This window comes from Poecile atricapillus, chromosome Z (assembly GCF_030490865.1).
Source record: "Poecile atricapillus isolate bPoeAtr1 chromosome Z, bPoeAtr1.hap1, whole genome shotgun sequence".
NCBI lineage: Eukaryota > Metazoa > Chordata > Aves > Passeriformes > Paridae > Poecile > Poecile atricapillus.
In genome coordinates this window covers 67,213,387-67,231,111 of record NC_081289.1, presented here as the reverse complement: position 1 = coordinate 67,231,111, position 17,725 = coordinate 67,213,387, and the positions used below count along the sequence as shown (strand labels likewise).

General features: G+C 40.7%; 1 protein-coding gene across 1 annotated transcript in view; it reads right to left on the bottom strand.

The window, feature by feature from the left end:
- Positions 1-17,725, bottom strand: part of VCAN (versican) — a 91,639-nt gene that overhangs the window by 34,479 nt on the left and 39,435 nt on the right. The window lies entirely within an intron of this gene.

The following is a 17,725-nucleotide window of genomic DNA, read 5'->3' as shown; positions in this document are numbered from 1 at the left end:
GAAGCTATCCTAATTAAAATTAAATTTAAAAAAAAAAATTGGAAAAGGATACAACAGACTGAGAAAAAAGCCCCATATTTCAAGCTTGGCCAACTGACTTGAAATTGGAAACCTTGTGCTGAAATACTATTCCGTGAGTGCTTCTTTCTTCTGGATCTATGTTTATAACAAGTTTGGCCAGAGAGGATTACTTTCTTGCTGGTACAAACTGGTATGGCCAATGGAGTTTTGACCAAATCTGCCAGGACAGGATCTGACCCAATTAAGAGGACTCCTGCCTTAAAGCACTGTCAGCAACCTGAAAAAATTGCTTCCTGAAAAATATCTGCGGTATGTGACACAGCTCAATTTATAAATCAAATCTTCCTCACTAAAACTATCTGAAAGTGACAAAACAAGGAGAACCTGAGGTGAAGCACTTCATCAATTTAAAGTAATTCCCCTACCTATGAAGATCATTTAACCTCTGTGACTACTGAGTCCTCAGAGTCATCAGGTGATCATTCTGGAGAAGAATGCTTTCAATCAAATTAAACCGACACAGAGCACTACGAAAGGATTGTGATTCCTTGGGCTGGCTTGTGTGTGCAAATTGACTTCAATTTGGTTTTGAAAAGGTCACTGCAACTCCATTGAGAATTAATGTTCTAACATCTCACACTGTGTTTACAGCTAAACTCATGAAGTATTACTGGATCTCAGCTTTGCTAAAGCTCCAGCTGAAGAATGCAGAGAATAAATCACCTTCAGCGTTGTTTATTTCAAATACAATGTCAAGTCTGTACAGCACTAAGCTCAGCGCTCCCTGTGCAACAAAAAAAAGGGTTTTTTTTAACTTTGTGCCTGTTTGGCTGTTGTACATTGCCTAGAGAAGCCTGGTGTTTACCCTGTGCTATGACAGCTCTGTTATATGGCTACAGAACTGAGATTTCTTCTCTCTCCCTCACGTGTGTTTGTTGGGAGTTATTTTATGCAATGCTTGCAAAGAATGAATACTCCTCCCCAGTAAATCAGAAATATTTACAAAGGCTGCCCAATGCTGCAGGAGAATAAATTTTCTGCAGCCATTTATTTAAGATTTCCCAGATTTCCCTTTCAAATTTTGTGAAAAGCAGGAATGTGGTAATCTCTCCAAGACTGACAGTATGACATTGAGGAGCATGTCTAATACACATCCTTTCAGAATCCGTGAATTTCAGCAAAAGGCCACCCTGGACATACTGAGCAACCACGTCTTCATAAAGGCAGAAGTTTCAATTGAGACAGAATTTCACAACTCCCTTTCAAATCTGTGCATGCAAAAATCCATGGGAATTCAGTCAGTGAGAGAGGAATGGCAAGACAAAGATAAGGAGCTCTGAGAGTTTCTGATTTTAGGTGAATTCACTATAAAATAACTGCACCCACACACAGAACCAGAGAACTACACACAGAAATTTGAATGGCCAGACAGGATGCCTTGTGCTGTGTGGACAGCTGAAGAAGGGACGTGCATGAACAACCCAGTGTATAGACTGGTGTGCCACAAAAATTAATTATGATTTCACACACAGCAATTAGGACTGTGAAAGAAAGAGCGCAGCTTTGCACAGAAATTGTACACTAAAAAAAAAAACATAAATAAAAAATTATAAAGCCTGGATAGGACTGGATGGGCTGTAGTTTGTAGGAGGGCACCGTGACTAACAAGTTCTGACCAACAGTGCAATATTTTTGCAGGAGTGCACACCTGGGAGTCCCTCAAATTAGTAGCTCATGCTAAGTCATTTATGGTAGACAATAAATTTAGTGAACATCATCTGTTCCAAATTCACCTAGAAGAAAAATACAAATTTTTACACATGCAGAGATCTCTATCAGACCCTACTTTTACTTTGTTAGCTTTTTCAAGATCTCACATGCCACAGCAATCCACATAAAAGAACCTTAGCAAAAGGTATGATATTCTGATAATATACTTTCAAGGGGCTCTTTCATTAAAAAATAAGTATCTTTGGGTTTTGGTGGGTTTTTGGGGTTTTTTTCTTTTTTTTTTTTTATGTTTTGTTTTTTCCAAAGAAAAAGTAACAAGCTTTTCAGGAGATAGTAAAGAATGCAATTGATGTTTTTATCTTTTTTTATTAGAAATTATTTTCCTTCCTACAGGTTTGATTATTCAGTGCTAGCATTCAGGTTTTTCAGGGTTAAGAGCTATGAAAAAGGCTCTTAAACTCCTGAGATGGCAAATAATCTGCATAATGATGTGGCTCATACATCCATGTCAACTGGGCATAAGACACTGGGATGAAAACCTACTATAAAATATGAATAAATAAAAAAAGGTATTTATCTGTTGAAGTGGATTGTTAGACCCTGAGGGCAGAAACACAGACACTTGAATTAGTTTTAAACAGTCCAGGTGTCACTGCCCCTGTTTATTTCACACCCATTCCTGCTGCAGGTAAACACATACAGACCAAAGATTACTGAAAAAGAGATTAAACCAGGACTTTAAAGGGAAGGAGTTTGGCTATCAAATCTGCTTATCAACAGCTCATGGGAAAGAAGCCAAAAAGAGCCCTTTTTCAAAGAGGTGCTTTGTTATTCTGGCTCCAGGAGGAGGAAAGTGAAAACAAGTAGCTAGGAAGGAGCAAAGCCACGATTTGTCAGCCCAGAGTGCCAACCCAAACAAGTCCTGGGAGAGATTTATCAGCAAAGCCTCTCTTGGAGGGAAGTGATGAGGTATGCACTGAAATGGAGATGGAAAGGACAGGTATATCCAGCCTAGAGTGTTTCTTAATCCATTTAATACATCTAGATATTCTAAATGACCTGCAAGGAACAACCATCTATCTCAGAAGGAGTTCTTACAAGTAAGAAATGGAAATCTCTTTGGCTACAGGGTGATTTTAGCCTGCTACTGCACATAACCACGGAGCCACGGACCAAGGTGTCATTAATTCCCATTACAACTCTTCCAATCCATCACAGCTGGTTCCAAACCCATGTCAGTTTTTCAGTGCATCAAACAGAAAAGTTGTTGCCTCCCTGTTTCTGCTGCACGAGATAACGTTTGCACACATCCAAAAATGTGTAAAGTGCAGCAATATTTCTTTTATTCAGAAGACTTTTAATATTCTACAAAGGGCTTTTCCCAGACCATCTCTGAGGGGGAAGGCAGTAAAAGGCATTTTCTCTCTCAAAATCCATTAGATAAGCATCTGAAGAAGAAATAACAGCGAATGAACCAGAAAGCATATTATGATGTTTTCCAAACTTCTGAAACACAAACTATTTCATTCAGAAGACTTATGGTTTTGTGAAGTCCCTTTCAACTCTTAACATCTAATCTGGCATCTTGCAGATAATGGAATTTCACACTCCTGCAATTTGTCCACTTACTTCTTCAGAGCCACATGCTGAGTTATTTGTGAGCAGTATTACATTTCAATCTTTTGTAGAAGACTAGAAATCTGACAAAGCCATGAAATTCACATAAAATGTTCTGTGGATTTTACATCAGGCCATGTATTTTGACTAGAATACAGGTAAATTGGAAACAAAAAAAGAGATTTTTAGATAGCAGACTAAAACCATTTTGGACTCAGTTTTGAAAGTACTTCATTGTATAATGTGAAACTAACACAAAATCCTTAATGTTCACCATCAAGAACTCACAACCACGAGAGTTTTGCGTGAAAAATCGAAAGAGTTTGTATTAGTCAAATGATTTCCTGCACTTGACAATCAGAATTTTTGAGGGTTGGCTTCAATAGAGTTATATCAATATCCAAATATTGTTACTGTTGGAGAGAGCCCAGAGGAAGCTCCAGGATGAGCAGAGGGACGGAGCAGCTCTGCTGCCAGGAAAGGCTGCCACAGCTGCCATTGCTCAGCCCGGACAGGAGAAGCTTTGGCCTCAGCTCCCTGTGGCCTCGCAGGGCCCAAAGGAGCTGCAGGAAAGGTGGAGAGAGACAATTGCCAAGGGCTGCAGGAATTGCCAGGAGCCAGGGAATGGCTGCCAGTGGCAGAGGGCAGGGCTGGATGGGATCTTGGGCAGGAATTGTTCCCTTGCAGGGTGGGCAGGCCCTGGCACAGGGTGCCCAGAGCAGCTGGGGCTGCCCCTGGATCCCTGGCAGTGCCCAAGGCCAGGCTGGACATTGGGGCTGGGAGCTCCTGGGACACTGGGAGCTGGCCCTGCCATGCCTGGGGTGGAATAGATGGGATCAAAGGTCAGTCCCAACCCGACCCACTCCATTTTCTATGGTTCTATGAAGACATTGATAAAACACATGTATGGATGTAAATGTTTTTAATGAGGTGTCTCAAAACCCCTGCACATTTTTGAGATGCTCATGGCGGGATCACAAAGGTTGTGATCCCATTCCAGAGAGAGCCTATGGACAGCTAAAATCCAGACTCTGCTTCACCTGGAAGACAACGAGGAGTCCTCAAAGCAGAAGAGAGGGGAGATGGTTCAAACCCTGAGAAAGACCAGTGAAGCCTCACACCCGGCCTTGGGAGAGGATCTAGGATGAGGAAAGACTTCACCTTTATTTGTGTCATGCACTGATTCCCCTGAACCTCAGCTCTGCCAGGAACCTGATCTGCAGTCTGAGTGGATTCAAGCAGCTTTATGACCGTGGCTTGCTGAAACTCTTACAGCAAGAAAAAAAAAAAACCAAAACCTCAACCAATTCCACAGGAATGTGTCAGTTTAATTGAATATATTCTGTTTTAAAAGCATAGAGAGGAAATAAAAAGGGGATTGGAAAAGCTGTCCCAAATACAAAAAAAAAAAAAAAAAAAATCAAAACCTTTCTATTAAGTAGGGTGTTCATTCCCCTTAAGATATTACATTCAAATTGGAACAAAACCATTCAATTTCACAGAAATAAATCAATCTGATAACATCTTTTGGGCTGTTTTGTTTCACAGAAGAGGTTTGGGGTTTTTTTAATGTATATTGCTCTTTTCATTTAATTTCAGAAAGAAAAAATAAAGGGAGATTTTGAAATACAGATATTTCCTGCTGAACCAAAATTACAAGTGTCAGTCTTTGGAATATGCAATTCCTCTAACTTGTGCCATCTTGTAGTATCATTATTCCACCTAAGCATGGTCAAAGTGCAACAGTGCTCCAGGCATATTCCTTCTCCTCTTCAGGAAAAAGTAGGAATACTGCCAAGGAGCTAGTCTAAGGCATTAAACAAACTGGCTACTATTATGCACAGCTAAGTCAAAAGATTTTAAAAAAACCCAACAAAAACTCCAGAAATAATTAAATTTTTGATGCTTTTAATCCTTCTACCTCACATCAACATGACTAGTACACATGATGAGGTCTAGTAAAATCCAGCTCTTGATTACTGTTCACTCTAAATAAACAAAAGGTTTTATTTAGTTCACTTTAAAATGTTTCCCAGCTGGACATATATATTTCTAAAATTTTGTTAACTTTGGCTCCCTTTACAAATCCTTAAGGATGTAGAGCAGGTTTCAGTAATTTGGGGTTTGGATTATTTCGGGTTTTTTTTTTTACCTTCTAAATTTTATCAAAATTTATGTTTTGTTATCACTCTGAGAGTCAAAAGAGATTATTACATTACACACATACATATAAATTTACCTTGCATAAAAGTCTCAACGACTCAAGTAAACTTCTGGAAGAAAGTAATTTTAAGGAGTGACTTTTGCACAGCTGGCTGGGCAGGAGTTGAAAGTAATTCAAGGTGGGTGGTCAGTCTTGCCTACTAAAATTCACTTATTCAGTCTGTCTACTTTACCATATTTGGGTGTTTTCATGCAAAATCCATGAGTATCAATTTCTGGCACGTTCCTGCCCTGCAGCCTTTTTGCAGCCATGCCAAGACCCCAGGCTGGAGCTGCTGGCCACAGCCAGAGGCACCTGTGGCAAGTGGATGTCACTTAGGTGGACATCTGTTCTGCACAGGGCTCACTCACCCCTGCCAAACTCCAACAGACAGGATGATGCAGAAACCATGTCAGAAAGAAAGGAACTGTTTTATTATAAAAGCATATCGTGGAACCCTCTGGCAAACCCCAGCGTTTCCTTTGTTCGTCTCCCCCACCCGACAATAAAAAATGTTAAAAAGAAGCAGACTGAGTGAAATGTCTAGTTGTTAAAAATGGCAGCTTTGCCATGTCAAGGCTGAGCCCCAGCACGGGCAGGATACAGCTCCCTGGGTAATGCCTGGATATTTGTCATGCAGTCATTCCCACTTCCTTTCTGCTCCAGTGTGTCACTAACAAAACACGACTCCAGCCCCTGGTGCCTCCTCCTGAGCAGTCCTGGGCGTGAGCATCCTTCCAATGACAACATTTCACTCTCTGCCTACAGAGAAGACAATTCTAAAGCTCTGCAGGGCTAAGCAACCCCAGCCCAAACAATTGCCACGCAATAAATCATTTTTCTGCAGATGGAACCCAAAACAAAGCAAGGAGTCAGACTATCTGACTTAGCTGGTGTGTCTGGGTGTGTGTAGAGGGGAAGTCCAACTCTGGAGGAAAAGTTGGTTGGGAAAGAGCAGCTGCGCACCAGAATGACTTCATCCATTATTTCATGTGTGATATTCCACGACTGAGGTGGAAACGCTGAGGTATCAGTGAATTTTGGGCTTCCTTTTCCCACTTCACCACCATTCCTTCGCTACATTTACATCCTGCTAAATGGGAGAACCTCAAATGCTTCTGCCATGATGCAGCTGGCACAAGAAAGAACCAGTTCTGGCCCTGCCAACAGGGAGACAGTGTCCCCTCCAAGAAGAATGAAAAACTGACACACCGCAACATAAATGAGGGCAAAAGTCAGAATACTACACTTAGAATCTCAAAGCGTATGTCCACCCTTTGTCTGCTCTTGTGACTGCTCAGGGCCTCTTCCTTTTCCCAGTAATGCCAAACCAGTTGGCTTCAGGAAAAAAAAAAACCTTACAGTATACTCCTTAATGTGGCAGTTTGATAAAAAAAATAGGTCGACCCCAGATTATTTTAGGAGTAATAAAGGCTGGTTTACACACTAGGCACGCACTAAAGTTTACTTTCTTGAATTGTCTAACAAGACAAACTTTATGTGGCAAAAATAAAGCCAGAAAATATTTTGCAGTTCAAGCTCTGATATAGACAGGAAGGAAGGAAGGAAACAAGGAAGGAAACAAGGAAACAAGGAAACAAGGAAGGAAACAAGGAGGGAAGGAAGGAAACAAGGAGGGAAACAAGGAGGGAAGGAAACAAGGAAACAAGGAAACAAGGAAACAAGGAAGGAAACAAGGAAACAAGGAAGGAAACAAAGAAAGAAGGAAAGAAGGAAGGAAGGAAACAAGGAAGGAAGGAAACAAGGAGGGAAGGAAACAAGGAGGGAAGGAAACAAGGAGGGAAGGAAGGAAACAAGGAGGGAAACAAGGAGGGAAGGAAGGAAGGAGGGAAGGAAACAAGGAAACAAGGAAGGAAACAAGGAAGGAAACAAGGAAACAAGGAAACAAGGAAGGAAAGAAAGAAGGAAGGAAAGAAGGAAGGAAAGAAGGAAAGAAGGAAACAAGGAAGGAAAGAAGGAAAGAAGGAAACAAGGAAGGAAACAAGGAAACAAGAAAACAAGGAAGGAAACAAGGAAACAAGGAAGGAAGGAAACAAGGAAGGAAACAAGGAAGGAAGGAAACAAGGAAGGAAACAAGGAAACAAGGAAGGAAACAAGGAAGGAAACAAGGAAGGAAGGAAACAAGGAAACAAGGAAGGAAACAAGGAAGAAACAAGGAAACAAGGAAACAAGGAAGGAAACAAGGAAGGAAGGAAACAAGGAAGGAAACAAACAAGGAAACAAGGAAACAAGGAAGGAAACAAGGAAGGAAGGAAAAAAGGAAGGAAGGAAACAAGGAAACAAGGAAGGAAGGAAGGAAGTGGCGGAAGGAAGTGGCGGAAGGAAGGAAGGAAGGAAGTGGTGGAAGGAAGGAAGTGGCGGAAGGAAGGAAGTGGCGGAAGGAAGGAAGTGGCGGAAGGAAGGAAGTGGCGGAAGGAAGGAAGGAAGGAAGGAAGGAAGGAAGGAAGGAAGGAAGGAAGGAAGGAAGGAAGGAAGGAAGGAAGGAAGGAAGGAAGGAAGGAAGGAAGGAAGGAAGGAAGGAAGGAAGGAAGGAAGGAAGGAAGGAAGGAAGGAAGGAAGGAAGGAAGGAAGGAAGGAAGGAAGGAAGGAAGGAAGGAAGGAAGGAAGGAAGGAAGGAAGGAAGGAAGGAAGGAAGGAAGGAAGGAAGTGGCGGAAGGAAGGAAGTGGCGGAAGGAAGGAAGGAAGTGGCGGAAGGAAGGAAGGAAGGAAGTGGCGGAAGGAAGTGGCGGAAGGAAGGAAGTGGCGGAAGGAAGTGGCGGAAGGAAGGAAGTGGCGGAAGGAAGGAAGTGGCGGAAGGAAGGAAGGAAGTGGCGGAAGGAAGTGGCGGAAGGAAGTGGCGGAAGGAAGTGGCGGAAGGAAGGAAGGAAGGAAGGAAGGAAGGAAGGAAGGAAGGAAGGAAGGAAGGAAGGAAGGAAGGAAGGAAGGAAGGAAGGAAGGAAGGAAGGAAGGAAGGAAGGAAGGAAGGAAGGAAGGAAGGAAGGAAGGAAGGAAGGAAGGAAGGAAGGAAGGAAGGAAGGAAGGAAGGAAGGAAGGAAGGAAGGAAGGAAGGAAGGAAGGAAGGAAGGAAGGAAGGAAGGAAGGAAGGAAGGAAGGAAGGAAGGAAGGAAGGAAGGAAGGAAGGAAGTGGCGGAAGGAAGGAAGGAAGGAAGTGGCGGAAGGAAGTGGCGGAAGGAAGTGGCGGAAGGAAGGAAGGAAGTGGCGGAAGGAAGTGGCGGAAGGAAGTGGCGGAAGGAAGTGGCGGAAGGAAGGAAGGAAGTGGCGGAAGGAAGGAAGGAAGGAAGGAAGGAAGGAAGGAAGGAAGGAAGGAAGGAAGGAAGGAAGGAAGGAAGGAAGGAAGGAAGGAAGGAAGGAAGGAAGGAAGGAAGGAAGGAAGGAAGGAAGGAAGGAAGGAAGGAAGGAAGGAAGGAAGGAAGGAAGGAAGGAAGGAAGGAAGGAAGGAAGGAAGGAAGGAAGGAAGGAAGGAAGGAAGGAAGGAAGGAAGGAAGGAAGGAAGGAAGGAAGGAAGGAAGGAAGGAAGGAAGGAAGGAAGGAAGGAAGGAAGGAAGGAAGGAAGGAAGGAAGGAAGGAAGGAAGGAAGGAAGGAAGGAAGGAAGGAAGGAAGGAAGGAAGGAAGGAAGGAAGGAAGGAAGGAAGGAAGGAAGGAAGGAAGGAAGGAAGGAAGGAAGGAAGGAAGGAAGGAAGGAAGGAAGGAAGGAAGGAAGGAAGGAAGGAAGGAAGGAAGGAAGGAAGGAAGGAAGGATAATGTTTTTTTACAGCTATCTGGAGAAGTTTATTTCAGTTATCATGATGATTTTCTGGCATTTTACTATTCCTGCTATTTCTCACGCATTTCTTAAGTCTGTAAGCTCCCCTCTCCTGCATCTGGAGTGACACAAATTTCTCTCCACCAGACACAATCTCAAACAGTGCATACAGATCAGGAGTGTTTGTTTAACCACAGAATCACACAATTTTTTTCTTTTAATAACTTTGTTCATCTCAGTTTTCTGCTGTGTTTTGTTTTTCCCTGACAAAACTGCAACAATTGTTCTGTAAAAATATTAATTTGTTTTTAGAAACACTCGGGGGTTTTTTGGAAAAGACATTTCTGTTGGACAATACTTGAGAACAGAGGTTTTGAACCAACTACAGCTAAAAACAGATGCCTTGCTGTGGTAATCTTACTGCACCACTAAAAATCAGCAGAGGGAGACATATTTTTGACTATAAACTACTGCCACAGACTCCAGCCTGTGCTAGTAAGGTGATATTGCTGCAGAATTAGTTCACACCTGACAGGTTCTGTAAATGGTCAGAATAAACTAAGAAAAAAATAATATATATATATACACACATATATATATATAGGTTAAGAAGTCAAACAATTCAATTAAGGTGTGAACAAATACTTGTCTGAAGAACATTATGGGTTAATCCTTGGTCCTGTCAGTTGGACCGAGTGTCCACAGCATTTCCCAAGGACTCATGAATTTTGCTTCTAATGTTCAATATTTAAGTAGACATGTGGCTGGAAACTCACTGCAACCCAGGGTAGTGAATATGTAAGAAAGCTGAGAGTCATTTTGATCACCCCTTTCAATAAAAGAAAAACAATGGTTTAGAAAAAAATCCCAAATGAAATGCAATCAAAAATCTCAGTGCTACTCTGTGTACATATAGGCACATTCCTTGCTGCTATTTTGGCAAAAATAGCAAAAAAAATTACATCAAATATGTGGAAATTCTTTTTCTAATGCCAAAAAACCTCCCACAGAAACTATGGGACTCCTGCTTGATGAGGTGCTACATGTAAAATCCAAGAGAGTGGTTTAAAGTTAAAAATTAATGTTTCTTGTGCACTCTTTGAGCTAATGAAGGGTATCAAAATGGTAATGAAGTGTAGCAGAGGTAATGCCTAGGCAGGCAGGGACTACTGGAAGACTCTCCTGACCAGGAATAAAATCCCAACTGCTTTTCTCTTCCCCAGGAAGTAGAAACTTTTCATACTGGATTCTCCTCATTTAAGAAAAGTGGTAATACAAGACTTGTCAGAAAAGTCCTAATGCACTGAGCAGCTTGGAAAACAAAAGAAATTAGTCTTTAAAGAAAGACCAATTGATAACTTCAGCAACATGTTCCCAAAGACAACACAAAATATGCAACAGCCACTCTGCACACACACATTGTGGCAGGAAAATATTCTGAAGGACACCAGTGGGTATTTTGTATATTATTGATCAAATTTATCACTTAATCACTTCAAAAAATGAGGAAGATTTTAAAAGACTGGCTGGATTGGCAAGGATTAATCCACTCATTAAATGACTAAAATGTGAAAATGTGCAAAAACAATTGCAAAAAGGGACCAATGCAAATTCCATACTAAGAAAGTTAACAGTCTAGTTAGATAGTTAGAAATCTGGACACATTCAGAAAACTTTGGTACAGAAAACCACTTTCCTCAAAAAAAAAATTAAGTCATATTGCATCACGTGTAAAAGACAGCTCATCTTTTCTGCATTAGGATTTCTTAAGGCTTTCTCCACATGTAAACAAAACCTCTAAAAGGATTCCTGTTTTTCACAACAGAAGTATGAAAAACTACATTGTACCTATGAATAAAATTCCTTCATTTCTCTCATGAATAAACAAAGAGCTATAAGAAAGCTGGAAATGTGTAATCCCTGTGTCTAGATCTGAGACGTCTCCTTGGATACAATGCAAAAACAGCAGGGAATGTGTAGGCATCCTCTGAACAGTATTTAATGTGAGGGCACTGTTCCTTGTATCTATGGAAGTCTAGAAAGGAACGTGGAAAAATAAATTATTGTTCTATAATAAGTCCTTCTTCAGGAAGAGCCAGCAATAGTGGCCTAAAGACCATTTGTTAATTCAGTTTTAGCTTCTTGTGAAACTTTCTAAGTATCAAGTTTCAGCTCTGTTGGATATGGGGCTGGTGGGGTTGGTTTGTTGGGTTTTTTTTTCCTTTGTTTTAAGAAAAGGAGAAGTACACAAAAAAGCTTGAATTTATTAAAATTACGTGGTTATTAGTTTTGCTTTCATACAGGCATCACTGCTGCTCCATTTTAAATACAATTTACATGGGATGGTGGACAACCTATTTTAAAAATCCTCCCACATCAACCATCAAAAAAATTTAAAAGGGTATTCCAATATAGAAAAAAACCCAACTGGTTTAATTAAACAACAGATCTACCACTTTGAATTGAACTCAAATGTGTTCTGAGGAAAAATAATCACCTAATTATACCATGACCCAGGAGCTACAAACTGTTATGAAGACATTGTGATACCTACTATCCCCACATGCCCACAACAGTTCTGCTCTCCATCACCTCATCGGAATTACTGTGGTGTAATCACACTGGGGAAGATGATATCAGGATCTGGCCACTTACTCAGCGTTTAACACTTCAGTTACTCCAGGCACAGGAAGGACGTGGCCATCTCCACTGCGGGTTTTACGAATAATACAGAGAGCTTGGTCATTCAGGATGTGAAAATTACTTCAGTCTGACCTGCTTCCCTGAGAGATCAACTTTAAAACATTACAATTATTAAGGAGACAAGCCCAGCCCTCCATTAAGGGAGGAAAGAGAAAAAAAAAATAAAATTCTGCATTTAATAAGGTGGGAAATTGGTCCTGCCCGTGTGAGGCCATTTTTGCTGTTGTTTCAAGATCCCACCAGAAATTAATTCAGGTCAGCCTAGCTGCAGGACAGCATCTTTCCTTACAGTAAACTTTGGTTTGAAATAGGTCCTATAAAGAAACCATAGCTCTCAGTAGCATATACCCTTCCTTTGGGGAAAAACAAACGGTGATTTCAGCACACAAAAGGCAAAGTCTCTTCCCCTTCAGCAGAAGTCTCTCTAACACAATAATTAGCAAAAAGGCCCACCAAAAATTGCACCTAGCACATGTGTGAATACCACAAATAATTGTGCCTAGAGAGGTTATTTGCCAGTGGGCACAAATCTTAAAGGAGAGCAGCATGGGTACAGATGAAGAGAGATGCAAACCTGGATGCTGCAGACTTTTAGGTTGTCTCTTGCAATGTCTGGAAGAGCCAGTGTGAGGCTTGCTGCTCCTGTCCCTCCTCTTCTCTGGTCATCCCAACACCCCCAGTGCCTGGGACAGGGCCAGCACCATTCCTCCCTGCACAGCACCAGCACATTCCCACTCTCCCATGCACACACCCCCCTCAGGAGCTACCTAAAACCAGAGCTGAAAAAGGGGACGTGGTCATTCTCTGTGACTGAGCAGAGAAATAAAAGTATCAAGGGATAAGTGTCAGGAAGAAAAAGGACCTATTCAGGCTAAAGACAATGCTGGCAAGAATGAACATGGTATAAACTGGCTGAGGAGAAAGTCAGGCTAGACATTAGAATCAGGCTTAAAGAGAGCCATGATGATCTTTGACAGCCCTCCAGAAGGAGCTGTGAAGACAAGAAGATTAAATGAATTTTAAGGCAAGGCCTAAGATGGACCTGAAAAGACTCTATTCTGCCTTCTTTGTTAAGGTTTATGACTATGACTCATTACCATTCTGCATTTCATTCAGACTTCACATGCCCTCTCACACTGCAAAGACAGAAATATGCATGTCAGAGAATTACATGTTGAAACACAAAGGTTTGTAACCTCTTTCCATGAAATTCCACATCTACAAAGCACAAGTTCTTGCAATTTCGTTCCCTTCAAAGCTGGAGGGGACAAGAAACCAGTCAGAGCTGGTGTGAGTCCCAGGGTCCAACAAGCATTTTGAAACATATTCACTAAGTAAAGACTTTTAAATGTCTCCAAAAAACGCAGGTGTGCAAATTACTCCTGATTCAGACAGGAGTTATGTTTCCAGCATCCCCTCAACCACTGTTAAACAACACCCCCACAAGCATTTTTCAGTCTCATAAAAGCTTTATGAGCTGAAAATTTCCTTCAGGTTTGGTTTTTCTTTTTTTTTCCTTTCCCAGCTGCTAATCCATGACCTTCCAGGACCAGCAGCAGCCCTCACCAGTACAAAACATGGGAGCTGTGAGGACACAACGGGGCACAAGGTGGCAAATTCTGCATCCTCACAGCAAAAGACAAAATCCTGTGCCCCATCAGGTGCCATATGCAGGTGGTAACACTGCAGGGGTATTTGGCTTCCTCACTCTCATGATTCCGAGGGAAAAGCTCCTGGTTCCACTCCAGTGGATGAAGGTCCCGGGCCCCTTCCATTCTGAAACATCTGCGTGGTCCTTTCTGCAGCATAAAGAGGGATGTTTCCTCAATGTGCAAGGATATTTTCCTCATAAATTGAAACACCCCCCCTAGATCTGCCCACATGGGAGTGTGTGGATTGTCTGTACATTTTTCTCAATGAAAACTCCTGTATTCCTACACAAATAAGCAGCTTTATCTGTTTAGCTCTGTGTTCTTTCTTAAAAGCCCTAGAACACATCCTCCGGAATTTAAATTGAGCTTGACCTTCCACCAGGCCTCCAAATTATTTCTGTTTCCATGCCTTGTTTTGTTTTGTTGTTTTTTTTTTAAATCTAAAAGTAAACTTCCTTTGCAAAGTTTTTCATTCACTGCAAGCATGCATTTTAAAAGCTAGGAGCAAAGCTATTTACCTCTAGGATGAGAAAAGAAGTCCACTAGGAGAACCTTTTTCTGATCTAATAAATGTAAAGTCTAAGAAATGATAATATTTATAGCACCTTCCAGTTATATATATTGTACTACTTCATATTAAGGGGGATGGGTGTATGAGACAGAATAGTATCCTTGCCACTTTATTTAACTGAGTTTAACTCAACACCCTTTGAGTGCAGCTTCAGCCTGCAATAATAATGAAGAATAATATCCTCAAATGCCATGCATCCATAACACATTCCATGTATCAACAGCACATTCCAGCCCAGAGAAAAGTTGGTGCCAGCCTGGTGAGGGTTTGAGAAAGAAGAGAAAGGGATAAGGAATCACTCCTACCTCTCCTTCCACCTGTGCTTGGCCACAGGTGAGCTCACCTGAGCCAGGGCTGCTCCCACCACCACCACAGGCTCTCTGCCCTGCTTGATGGAAACTGCTAAAAATATCTCAAAATCTCAAGAATTCACACATTTAGCACCACCTTTCTCTTCCACGTGGAATGTTAAAACACTGCTCCTGCCTAGCAAAGCCTAATGGCACCTCCATGGAGCATTTAAATACTATTGTGCCCACGCTGTGGATGGCAAATGGAGCTGCAGGGAGCAATATTCAGCTGTGTAATAGCAAGGTTTTTATTGTAATTGAGTGATAGGAAACAAAACATGGTGCTGAGTTTCTGCTGAGCCCTGCCTCCCTGTTAAACTGTTGCTTCTGGCAAAAGCTGCCTAACAAGGAGGTGAAGAATGAGGGGGAGAGAATAATCTCATAAATAGTTCCAGCACTTCTGCAAACACAAAAAGGAAAATATCTTCATTTATAGACAATGCCATTTATATATAACCTCTCATTATTATTCCTATTTGAAACAGTTATTTCTTGACGGGCTTCAGTAAGCAAGCTGTCCTTTCTTAGGGGGCACTTTTGGACTCTTGACTTGAAATTCAGTGAAGGCCTCGGTTTATAACCCTCACAGATTAACTTTATCTAAAAATGCTAAGCTGTATTACCTTGAAAACATGCCAAAGGAGGAAAAACCTTTGTTTTATCAGAGATGAAATGAGGTAAACTGGATTTATAGCTGCCAATCAGCTGAGACTAAAAAGCCAGAGGTTCAGTTTATGTAGTTCTTTATGCTAGTGGATCAATTCTCAAATAAGGAGTGATAGAGTAAGTTAAACTACATCTTAGTGAAAGACATATGTTGGTAATATTTGCCAAATTCATTCCTCTTCATTACTCCCTATACACATTTTCTTCAGCACAAAGAAAAGTTTATGGACTAAGGAACAATGAAGGGAAACTGGGCCTGACAGGATTTGTCAGATGCTGTCCCTCATTTCTGTAGCAATAAAAGAAACCAATCCAAACACTCAGAGAGAATAAATCTTTGGCAGTTCTAACTGAATTTGGGGCAAGCAGATAGAGGGTGCCTTTAGGATAGCTAAGTGGAAGAATTCCCACTGCCAGGGCCTGAAAACAGAAAAATTAAAACTCCTTCTTAACCTTGCACTAGACATATGATGAGGCTGTCTGTGTTTAAAGAGAACACAGAATTTAAAAATATACCAAGAAAATAAACTTCTTTCTCTCCTCACAGACTAGATAATTCTTAAAGGCAGATTTTTAAGGATTTATAACTTTAAGTCTGCTTATAAACACCCAGACACATATCCACATCTATACCATGCATGCACAGCTTTGAAAGTTTGTGAAGATGAAGAAGACAAACCATAAAAAGAGTTTGCCCTAAAGACATGATCACCCAAGACAGAGTAAGAGCAGCTGTGAAGAGCATCTGCACTCTGATCCACTGTCCTTTAGATAACTGACTTTGAACCAAATCCTAATTTTATGAATCACAGTACCCACATTATCCTGAAAAAAACCCCAAACAAAACCCAGAGAAACAGCAACAACTAAAAAAGGTGTAAAATAAGGCTCTTCTTGATGTATATGCAGAGAAATCTTACATCCACACCCTTTCAGACCTTCCTACTTCTTTCCATCACCTGGAACACACAGCTGCCCAGCACAACAAACTCTCCTGTATGGTATTAACTGCAGCATAACTCAAAAATCTAATAGGAAAAACAAGGTCACTATTACCTAGTCCAGCTACTCATTATTAAGTCAAATTATTTCCACAAAGGACTTAATAGATGGGTGAAGTCTTGTCTTCAGAAACTACCCTTCTGCTCTGACTTACTGGACTTGTATCATTTAATGGAGAATCTCAAGGCACTGGTAACATGTAAAGTCAAAATAATGATAATATACTACAGAAATGAAAGTTTCAGAACTACCATTTTCTGAAATAGAAGGCTAAGCTGCAGATTTGCATCCTGTAAATATGAAGTAGGCTAATAAGCATAACGTGAAGAAAGATACCAAGCCAAGGTATGAAATGTCCAGCCAGGATATGGTACATCTCAAGGGAAAAACCACCACTGATTTTTGATTTTTGGATAGAATCCTACTGAGAACAAACCTGACAAAACCATCCAAAAGACTCCCATAAATTATGAATTGTGCTGGATGAGTTCTTCAGAGGCATGGAAGCTACAGCCAAAAACCAAAGAGAAAACAGTTTCTGACACAACCACTCAAAAGCCATGCATGTAGTTAAGGTATATAAGACCAAAAAATATCCATTTTTTACTGTGTTCCTTAAAAAAAATAAAATAATTATTATACAACCACAAGACAATTAAACACAATAAAACATTGAACCTAATAGAAATTCTGTGCTTTGTATTGCGTGTCGCTTCCTTTACTTTTTGTTTCAAAATGTAATATTTTACCATGACATCTTAAATAACAGTCAGTTGACAAGCTTCTTTAATGTAAAACTGCACCCCCTTCAACATTTGCATTATGGAGACATATTTATCATCAACCCCAACAGTTCATTGCTACTTTAGAAGTTTCTGTTCTGGATACCCATGGAATTGAAGCTACATACACATGTACAGAACCATCAGCTAAAAAATGTGGCAGAATTAAATAGTGCATCAATTTGCACCACATATTCCCTAAGATGGATTTAACTATATATTATTAAATTATTTTATATTATTATAATGATATATTATTTTTTAAAAAAAAATTAAAAAACCCATTCCTCCAAATCACAGGAGGCAGTAGAGAGCTTTAACCATTTTTTAGCTGACTACACTGTACATGGCATTGTTAATTGCTACAGACCAATGGAATGTTAACATAATCTAGTGCTTCATTTAGGACTAGTAATGCATGGAATGGAAGCTGTGAAATTAAAATGTTTGTTTCACAGACAGCTGGAGTTAAATTGGTGACTTGACAACATTAAAAAAGAAAACTGGACTGTAGCCATCATGACTTTTAAAAAGAAATAAAACAGTTTCATATTCATTCTTGCATAGAAATCATTCTTACCACACAGCATATATAAAATACATTTCTGAGGGGCTTTTAACAGACAGAAAAATAGACCTACCAATATTCAGTAAGCTGCTGTC